Source organism: Megalobrama amblycephala, linkage group LG12 (genome assembly GCF_018812025.1).
Source record: "Megalobrama amblycephala isolate DHTTF-2021 linkage group LG12, ASM1881202v1, whole genome shotgun sequence".
Classification (NCBI taxonomy): Eukaryota; Metazoa; Chordata; class Actinopteri; order Cypriniformes; family Xenocyprididae; genus Megalobrama; species Megalobrama amblycephala.
In genome coordinates this window covers 17,912,706-17,923,697 of record NC_063055.1, presented here as the reverse complement: position 1 = coordinate 17,923,697, position 10,992 = coordinate 17,912,706, and positions in this window count along the sequence as shown.

Sequence of the window (10,992 nt, the reverse complement as noted above, 5' to 3'; positions counted from 1 at the left end):
ACACCTTAGCAACCACCCCGGGTACCCTAGCAACCGCATAGCAACGCTCTAGCAACCACCCAGAATACCTTAGCAACCACATAGCAACACCCTAGCAACCACCCTGACTACCCTAGCAACCACATAGCAACATCTTAGCAACCACCCCAAGTACCCTAGCAACCACATAACACCCTAGCAACCGCCTTGAGTACTCTGACTCTATCTACAACCACCAAACTCGGCCCAGACCTTCAGACTATTCTGACTCGGGTTGCTATATCTTTTCAGACTGATCCGACTTACGGTTTTCCTAAAAATGCTGATTAAAACTGGAAAAAACTCCCATAGACTTACATTGAAAATCTGAACATTCCATCAACCTCCAACAGTCACAAATTCAAATCAAAACAAACTGAAGCCCATTAAACTCAATGAAGCTTCCATTCAATGTACTAAGCCATTCAAACTCATTCAAACTCATAAACTAACTTTCTAACTATCTGACTAACTTACTAACCATCTAACTAACTAACTATATCTATCTACACACACTCACTCACACTTACTTACTCACACATTATCTAGCTTTTAAACTGCTAAACTAAAACTTAAACTATTTCAAACTAAAAAGCTTCAAACTTCAAGCTTTTAAAACTATTCCAAAACTTCTGGCTAGGCTTTTTCAAGCCAACTTAAAGTTTGTCTACGAACTTTACTCATCTAGTTAAGTTGGCTTGAAAAAGCCAACTTACTGTAATCCTATTTAAACTTATTAAATTGGCTTGAAAAAGCCAACTTACTGATCTGCTATATAAACTTATTAAGTTGGCTTGAAAAAGCCAACTTACTGATCTGCTATATAAACTTATTAATGGTGCTTGCCAAAGGCAAAGCTCCATTCTTATTCTCCTGCATACTTCTTCTTCTTCTTCTTCTTCCACTTTTTTTTCTGCGCGCTACTCCTCCCGCAGCGTTTGTCCTAGACCCATGAATGAGGTGTCAAATCGACCGGCTCATTGAGGAGAGGTGTGCTATGACTTTTATAAGCAATCGGACCAACGATGTTCACACAGCGGACGAAAAAACGGCCAAAAAAGTCCCATTGACTTACATTGAAAAATTCAAATTCACGAACATTCCGTCTCTCTCAACTGTCACTTTCTCACACACACTCACACACGCAGGCCCTTAGAACCCTTTCTCTCACACTCACACACACTCATTTTCTTCCACTTTTATTTCTGCGCGCTACTCCTCCCGCAGCGTTTGTCCTAGACCCATGAATGAGGTGTCAAATCGACCGGCTCATTGAGGAGAGGTGTGCTATGACTTTTATAAGCGATTGGACCAACGATGTTCGCACAAGGGGCGAAAAAGCGGCCAAAAAAGTCCCATTGACTTTAATGGCGGAATCTTCAGAAATTTGAATTTCAACTGTCACTTTCTCACACACACTCAAACACGCAGGCCCTTAGAACCCTTTCTCTCACTCACTCACTATTGATCACAGTGTGATAGAGACAAGGGGGCGGGCTCATTTCACTCAGACAACCAATCAGTGCCTCAGGATCACTGTTAAGCTATCAAGCCACGCCCTAGCAACCATATAGAGCACCATAGCAACAAGTTCCATAGACTTCCATTGAAAAAGATCAAAGGAATATCTTTGGATAAAAGTGTCATAGAAACATGAGGGTGGGCTCATTTGACTCGGGGTAGCAAACGGGCAATCACAAATCACCTTAAAGACTTCATAGGCACGCCCTAGCAACTATTTAGAGCACCCTAGCAACCCAAAGCATAGAGGGATATCTTCAAATCTGAATATCATAGAGGCATGGGGGTTGGTTTATATCATTCCTACTGGCAAGCATCCTTTGGTGTATCATCATTGGCAGCTGCCACGCCACTCCCTAGCAACCAAACAGAGTACCCTAGCAACCGTTTAGCAAGACCTATATCTCTGCATCAGAACATCGTAGAGACATGGGGGTTGGTTTATATTGTCAAGCAGCCTTTGGAGTATCATCATTGGTAGCTGCCAAGCCACTCCCTAGCAACCAAACAGAGTACCCTAGCAACCGTTTAGCGAGACCTATATCTCTGCATCAGAGCATCATAGAGACATGGCGGTTGGCTCTTTTGACTAATGCTAGCAAACTGGACTTCCAACATGCTACACATGCTAGCAGTGAATAGCTACATGCTAATAGTGATTAGCTAAGTGCTAAAGTGGGCTGAGAACACGCCAGGAACTCTATATAAATTCCATAGTAACTATCTGTGACAACTACCAACCACCTAGTAACACCATAGCAACCACCCAGGTTACCATAGCAACCGCCTAGCAACCACCCAGAACACCCTAGCAACCGCTTAGCAACACCATAGTGACCACCCCAGGTACCTTAGCAACTGCCTAGCAACACCCTAGCAACCACCAAGGTTACCATAGCAACCGCCTAGCAACCACCCAGAACACCTTAGCAACCGCCTAGCAACACCTTAGCAACCACTCCAAGTACCTTAGCAACTGCCTAGCAACACCTTAGCAACCACCCAGGTTACCATAGCAACTTCCTAGCAACCACCCAGAACACCCTAGCAACCACCTAGCAACACCTTAGCAACTACCCAAGTACCTTAGCAACCGCCTAGCAACCACACAGAACACCCTAGCAACCCCCTAGCAACACCTTAGCTACCACCCAAAGTACCTTAGCAACCGCCTAGCAACCGAGTGCCGATTTTGCCACTGCAAGCACCATTCACATTTTCTTCAGGAAATGTACATGCTAGTTAATGGTGCTTGCCAAAGGCAAAGCTCCATTCTTATTCTGCTGCATACTTATTAATGGTGCTTGCCAAAGGCAAAGCTCCATTCTTATTCTCCTGCATACTTCTTCTTCTTCTTCTTCTTCTTCTTCTGGACAAAACTTCGGCGCGTAACTTGTCCCGCAGTTTTTGTCCTAGACCTATGAATGAGGTGTCAAATCGACCGGCCCATTGAGGAGAGGTGTGCTATGACTTTTATAAGCGATCGGACCAACGATGTTCGCACAGGGGGTGAAAAAGCGGCCAAAAAAGTCCCATTGACTTTCAATGGCGGAATCTTCAGAAATTTGAATTTCAACTGTCACTTTCTCACACACACTCACACACGCAGGCCCTTAGAACCCTTTCTCTCACTCACTCACTATTGATCACAGTGTCATAGAGACAAGGGGGTGGGCTCATTTCACTCAGACAACCAATCAGTGTCTCAGGATCACTGTTAAGCTATCAAGCCACGCCCTAGCAACCATATTGAGCACCATAGCAACAAGTTCCATAGACTTCCATTGAAAAATATCAAATGAATATCTTTGGATAGAAGTGTCATAGAAACATAAGGGTGGGCTCATTTGACTCGGGGCAGCAAACAGCCAATAACGGATCACCTTAAACACTTCATAGCCACGCCCTAGCAACCATTTAGAGCACCCTAGCAACCCAAAGCAAAGAGGGATATCTTCAAATCTGAATATCATAGAGGCATGGGGGTTGGTTTATATCATTCATACTGGCAAGCAGCCTTTGGTTTATCATTACTGGCAGCTGCCAAGCCACTCCCTAGCAACCAAACAGAGTACCCTAGCAACCGTTTAGCAAGATCTATATCTCTGCATCAGAACATCATAAAGACATGGGGGTTGGTTTATATTGTCAAGCAGCCTTTGGAGTATCATCATTGGTAGCTGCCAAGCCACTCCCTAGCAACCAAACAGAGTACCCTAGCAACCGTTTAGCAAGATCTATATCTCTGCATCAGAACATCGTAAAGACATGAGGGTTGGTTTATATTGTCAAGCAGCCTTTGGAGTATCATCATTGGTAGCTGCCAAGCCACTCCCTAGCAACCAAACAGAGTACCCTAGTAACCGTTTAGCAAGATCTATATCTCTGCATCAGAGCATCATAGAGACATGGCGGTTGGCTCTTTTGACTCATGCTAGCAAACTGGACTTCCAACATGATACACATGCTAGCGGTGAATAGCTACATGCTAATAGTGATTAGCTAAGTGCTAAAGTGGGCTAAGAACATGCTAAGAACTCTATAGAAACTTCATAGTAACTATCTGTGACAACTACCAACCACCTAGTAACACCATAGCAACCACCCAGGTTACCATAGCAACTGCCTAGCAACCATCCAGAACACCCTAGCAACCACCTAGCAACACCATAGTGACCACCCCAGGTACCTTAGCAACTGCCTAGCAACACCCTAGCAACCACCCAGGTTGCCATAGCAACCGCCTAGCAACCACCCAGAACACCCTAGCAACCGCCTAGCAACACCATAGTGACCACCCCAGGTACCTTAGCAACTGCCTAGCAACACCCTAGCAACCACCCAGGTTACCATAGCAACCGCCTAGCAACCACCCAGAACACCCTAGCAACACCATAGTGACCACCCCAGGTACCTTAGCAACCCCCTAGCAACACCCCAGCAACCACCCAGGTTACCATAGCAACCGCCTAGCAACCACCCAGAACACCCTAGCAACCGCCTAGCAACACCGTAGTGACCACCTCAGGTACCTTAGCAACTGCCTAGCAACACCCTAGCAACCACCCCAAGTACCCTAGCAACCACATAGCAACACCATAGCAACCACTCAGAACACCTTAGCAACCGCATAGCAACACCCTAGCAACCACCCTGAGTACCATAGCAACCTTATAGCAACACCCTAGCAACCACCCTGAGTACCCTAGCAACCGCATAGCAACACCATAACAACCACCCTGAGTACCCTAGCAACCGCATAGCAACACCCTAGCAACCACCCCAATACCCTAGCAACCCCATAGCAACACCTTAGCAACCACCCGAGTACCTTAGCAACCGCATAGCAACACCCTTGCAACCACCCTGAGTACCCTAGCAACCACTTAACACCCTAGCAACCGCCTTAAGTACCCTGAATCTATCTATCTATCTATCTATCTATCTATCTATCTATCAAACTAAATCTATCAAACTAAGTCTATCTATTGAACTAAATCTATCTAATAAAACTTAAACTTTCAAACTTCAAAATTTTAAAACTACTTCAAACTTTCTGGACCAGCTTTTTCAAGCCAACTTAAAGTTTGTCTTCAAACTTTTTTATCTAGTTATTATTATTCTTCTGACTGAAAATTTGAACACTATCTCCTCCTAGACTGTTCAAGCTACAACCACCAAACTCGGCCCAGACCTTCAGACTGTTCTGACTCGGGTTGCTATATCTTTTCAGACTGATCCGACTTACGGTTTTCCTAAAAATGCTGATTAAAACTGGAAAAAACTCCCATAGACTTACATTGAAAATCTGAACATTCCATCAACCTCCAACAGTCACAAATTCAAATCAAAACAAACTGAAGCCCATTAAACTCAATGAAGCTTCCATTCTATGTACTATTACTGAGCCATTCAAACTCATTCAAACTTATGCAAACTCATAAACTAACTAACTAACTTTCTAACTAACTATATAACTATCTATCTAACTCAAATTCAAATCAAAACAAACTGAAGCCCATTAAACTCAATGAAGCTTCCATTCTATGTACTATTACTGAGCCATTCAAACTCATTCAAACTCATAAACTAACTAATAGGGATGTCCAGATCCGATCACATGATCGGAAATCGGGCCCGATCACGTGATTTCAGACTCGATCGGAATCGGACGTTACCTCCCGATCAGGACTCGGATATATATGTATTAGGGGTGCAACGGTTCTCAGTAAAAAATCAAACCGTACGGTTCCCCACTTACGGTTCGGTACGCACTTGCACCGCGGTCCATCTCGAATGACGACGCATGCATCTATTGGTTAATATGGTTTGTTTAAAATAGCAACGTGGAAAACAGACAGACAGAGTTCAAATAATGTATGTTTCAGTCGATGGATGCGCAAAACGTTACAACAACGATAATCAGAAAGCGTGGACAAAACAGTCACTCTTTGTAAACTGTTAACTGCGAGTGCCGTATGCTCTAATGTCCAGTCATTTACGCCATCATCACCCGGGTGTTGATACAGGTGAGACCTGAACAGCACACGTTGCTGTCTGTGTTTAAACTAACTCATTTAAGCCTTGCTGATTTAAACCTTCAAGAACAAGACGCGAAAGAGAACTCGCGCGCGCTGTGAGAAGATTTGTGTGCGCTCATCCGAAGCGCGCACACGCTTATTTCAGTCAGCGCGCAAATACTGAGTTCTCTTTCAAGTCTTGCACTTCAGCGGACAAATTCATACAAAAATGATGTCAACATGCCCGTCTTAATTGAACGTATATTAGTCGAGAACAGGGGCGGACTTTACCATTAGGCAAAGGTCGGCAATTGCCTTGGGCCCCGAGCTACCTAGGGGCCCCCAAAATGCCCCATTAACTTGCTTAAAGATTTTTTTTTTTTTTTACTTCGTGCAAAATATATATTTCTAAAACTCCATTTGCGAAAAATGGCATCAAATCATTAGTGTCGCTGACAGGAGGGCCCCCCCCCACCTCACTACATTGGACTATTCCATTATTTCACTTACTGCGCATCTGCGAAAGTGACAAGGCTGTAATGCGCCAAAAAACTGACGAAGAAGAAGTGATTGACAGTGATAGACAGAGTGTACAGAGAGAGAGTATTGACAGTAAAAATGAAGCGAAGCTACCCAAGCGGTGCTGAAAAAAGGAAGAAACAGGAGGAAAGCAAAAAGTTTTTAGCAAAATTGCCGAAGTTAAACTTTTTTGTGATGCCCGGCCCCGCTGACAATGACAACAACGTTAACACCATCATGACTGTTAGCATTGCTGCTAGCGTGGAGGAGCTACCCGTTGCCGCCGGCGCCGACAGTGCTAGCCCAGGCTGCTCAAGCGATATTGCTGCTAACGTTACATGCACGGCAATTTTACAGGATGAGGAGGATCCTTCAACTGCAGCTGCAGGTAACAAAACTTCCGCGTTCACTTTCAGTGACAGTGATAATAATGATGACTACGTCACACACACAGACACACTCACTCACACAGACACACTCACACACACAGACACACTCACTCACACCGACACACTCACTCACACACACAGACACACTCACTCACTCACACAGACACACTCACTCACACACAGACACACTCACTCACTCACACAGACACACTCACTCACACACAGACACACTCACTCACACAGACACACTCACTCACACACACAGACACACTCACTCAGAGACACTTACCCACACAGACACACTCACTCACACACAGACCAAAGAGAGAAGAAGAAAAAGACAGGCAAAGACCAAAGAGAGAAGAAGAAAAAGACAGGCAAAGACCAAAGAGGGAAGAAGAAAAAGATAGGCAAAGACCAAAGAGAGAAGAAGAAAAAGATAGGCAAAGACCAAAGAGAGAAGACGAGAAAGATGCAAAAACAGAGACAAGGGAAATAAAGAAATGGTCAGAAAAAAGGGAGAGCAGGAGAAAGTCAGTGAAAGAAAAAATGTAAACATTTTAAAAGGTAAGTTATTTTTACTAAAATGATGTCTCCATAATTGATCACTTATTGTCTTGTGTGTTTCTTCTCACTTTAGTAACACAAGACAGAAGTCCAAAAACAACATGTAGCAGCAAGCAGATCCATATAGAAGATACTATCAGAACAACCAAGGTAAATGACAACCAATGACAGCTCTTCCCTGTGTAAATAGACAATACATATTATTGTACAGAGAAAATTTTATGTAAATACAATTTTACAGAGGATACATCTGTTAAACAGAATGTTGTTCTGTGTTTTTTATTTTTCTTCTTTTTTTCTTACAGATACAACTCCAGATGTCTATACATCATTGCTGTGTGAAGACTGCTGAAGAGAAGTAACAAGTAGGGCTTTTTTTTTTTTTTTAAATAAGGATTGACAAAAGGAGGGAAACAAGAGATGTAGAGGGCCCCATGTCTGTGTTTGCCTTGGGCCCCAAAATGTCTAAATCCGCCCCTGGTCGAGAAAGACAGCGCATGTGTAAGAGTATATGTACTGGATCGTGCATGTCTTATAGGGAAAAAAAACTATTCCTGCTGCCTGTTTTTAATGTTAAATCAAACAACAAATAACAAAGAAATCACTCACTGCTCTTGACTGAATAGTTTTTGTAACTTCAATAATGATTAATCTTTATTTATTTTATACAGTAAAGATAATATGCAGTGTCATTTTATATTTAATTACTTTATCCATTTTCTGTACTTGAAAACTACTGTTAGTTACCTGAAAAACCTGAAAAGCACTGTTCCTGGATCCTGGATCTGTTTTTTCGCTCTTCTTAATTCTTTTTCATGTATTATAGAAGTATCGGATCGGGACTCGGTATCGGTAGATACTCAAAATCAAATGACTCGGACTCGGACTCGAGGGCAAAAAAACGTGATCGGGACATCCCTACTAACTAACTAACTTTCTAACTAACTATATAATTACCTATCTAACTCAAATTCAAATCAAAACAAACTAAAGCCCATTAAACTCAATGAAGCTTCCATTCAATGTACTAAGCCATTCAAACTCATTCAAACTCATAAACTAACTAACTTTCTAACTATCTGACTAACTTACTAACCATCTAACTAACTATCTATCTAACTAACTAACTATCTAACTAACTATATCTACACACACTCACTCACACTTACTTACTCACACATTATCTAGCTTTTAAACTACTAAACTAAAACTTAAACTATTTCAAACTAAAAAGCTTCAAACTTCAAGCTTTTAAAACTACTCCAAACCTTCTGGCTAGGCTTTTTCAAGCCAACTTAAAGTTTGTCTACGAACTTTACTCATCTAGTTGATTGTATTGTTTGATCTATGAATGTGTTCAATTTATGAATTCATGTGTTAACACTTTACATGGTTAAAACATGGTTACATGGTAATATTCAAATGTATTGGCTTAGTAATTGTACAAAGTAACAATGCTGATGATTTCATGGATGCAGTGTCTTTCTAGCCATTTTCTATCAAAATTTAATGAGGGTTTCTGTTGGTTTCCACTACATATGTGACCCGATCTGGCGAAATGAGTCGGAAGTCGCAACGTTCTATTTTAAGATATGGGCCGATAATGTGGAAAAACATTGCAAAATTGATTTTTTTTTTTTTTTAAGCTAATTTCAAAGAACAGACTTTCAAAAATAATCTCCCAAAGTTTCGTAGTCCAGATAATCGAGTAAAGGTATTTAAATGGCTATTAAATTTGACATGGTTTCACTAAATTAGCTGGAAATGAACTTCTCAACTCCTCTTGTCACTTATGAGCATTTCCCAGTATCCCCTGAAACGTCATTATCTCTGCTCTACAAATATGGTGTTACACGTTGTATAGAACCGATCAAAAATCTGACCTAAACGCTGATTTTTAACAATGGGAAGCCCCGTTTCGACTGACAGGCACGCGATCGGTCCAGCCATCCTCCTGTCAGACTAGCGCGCCTTATAAAATAAAACTCCCATTTGCGTGTCTCTCTTTAAAAGCCAATAAAAATTGAATCCATATAGGTAGCACAAAAATTCTTTTTGCATACAAAACCAAAGACTTTAAAATTTCATATCAAGCCTCCAACATGCTTCTGTTGCGTTATTTTCACCCTCTAATGAGTCTGAGAAATATACTTACAACAAAAATAGCACAGCAGCTAACTGAATACAAGTATGTATTTCACGTGCTCATAACTTCATGAAAAATGCACAGATCATAAAAATCGCACATCAGTATTTAAAGCAGATTCTCAAGATTAAAATGAATCCAAAATCAATATAATATATTGCGTTGATCACAGGATATTACTCACGAAATGATTTAACATACTTGGCTAAAAACATGTCTATCATCTCTCCTGGATGCAGTGTGTATCCAATGATCCCGGACCCATCCATGTTTGTTTTCCAACGTGGAATAACACAAAATAGATATCATTTTAAAGCTTAGAATCTTATCTTTTTAATGCATCTAACCATTTTGAAAAACTCCTAACGAGTGCTGAGAAGCACCTCTAAACCGGAGTTTACCGCCCGTTGGCGCCACCTGGCGGCGGAAAAAATGAACAACAATTTTTCAAACTATTCTTTATAATATCACCACGAAATTTGAACCAGATGCAGCTCACATATAGGAGAGCATCACCAAAAAAGTTTTTTTAGCGATCTTATTGTGTTCCTGAGTTATTCCATGTCAAATAAAAAAAGAAAAACTATTTTTTTAAAATTATATATATTTTTGTCTTTTATCAGCTGTTTCTCGGCAAGAAAATGTCCAAATGTAATGTAATTTATATTTTCTTAAAATTTAAAATGTTTTGTATCAAATGATACCTACCTTTTGACTCTCCTTGCTAGAGTTTTGGAGTTATGAGTCTTTACTTTTGTGTGTGTCGCTCAGAAAAAAAAAGAAAAAAAAGAACTCTAAAAAAGCCTTCAGGTCTTAAAGGGTTAATTCAAATAAATACTTTAAAATAATTTGAGCTTCAGCCTGGTTTAATAGCATTTATATATATATAAAAATGTCTTTGTTCAAATTAAGCTGTAAAATAAATAGTTTATCCCTTTAAATGCAATGGATTTTGAAAGATATCAACAAAAAAATGGGCAAAAAACTTTAAAAGCGATTTTCTCAGGTTTTCAATTTGAAAAAGAGGGCAGACGACCATAATTAAAACCATTCAAGGTATGACTTTGACTAGGATATCATTTTAAAGCTTATTGTCTCATCTTTCCATTGATACCAAAATCTCAATTTTGAAATTTGGGTCACTGTGACTCATTTTGCTGGATCTGGTCACATATTTTGATCTGCAAATGTATTAACCAAAGCAATACAATTCCCTATAACAATTAGAATTTATAAGGTTTTATAGCAGAGAATGAAGTGTTTATCAGTTCTGCATTGATTTCAAGGTTATGGACGGTGCACATTTCCATTC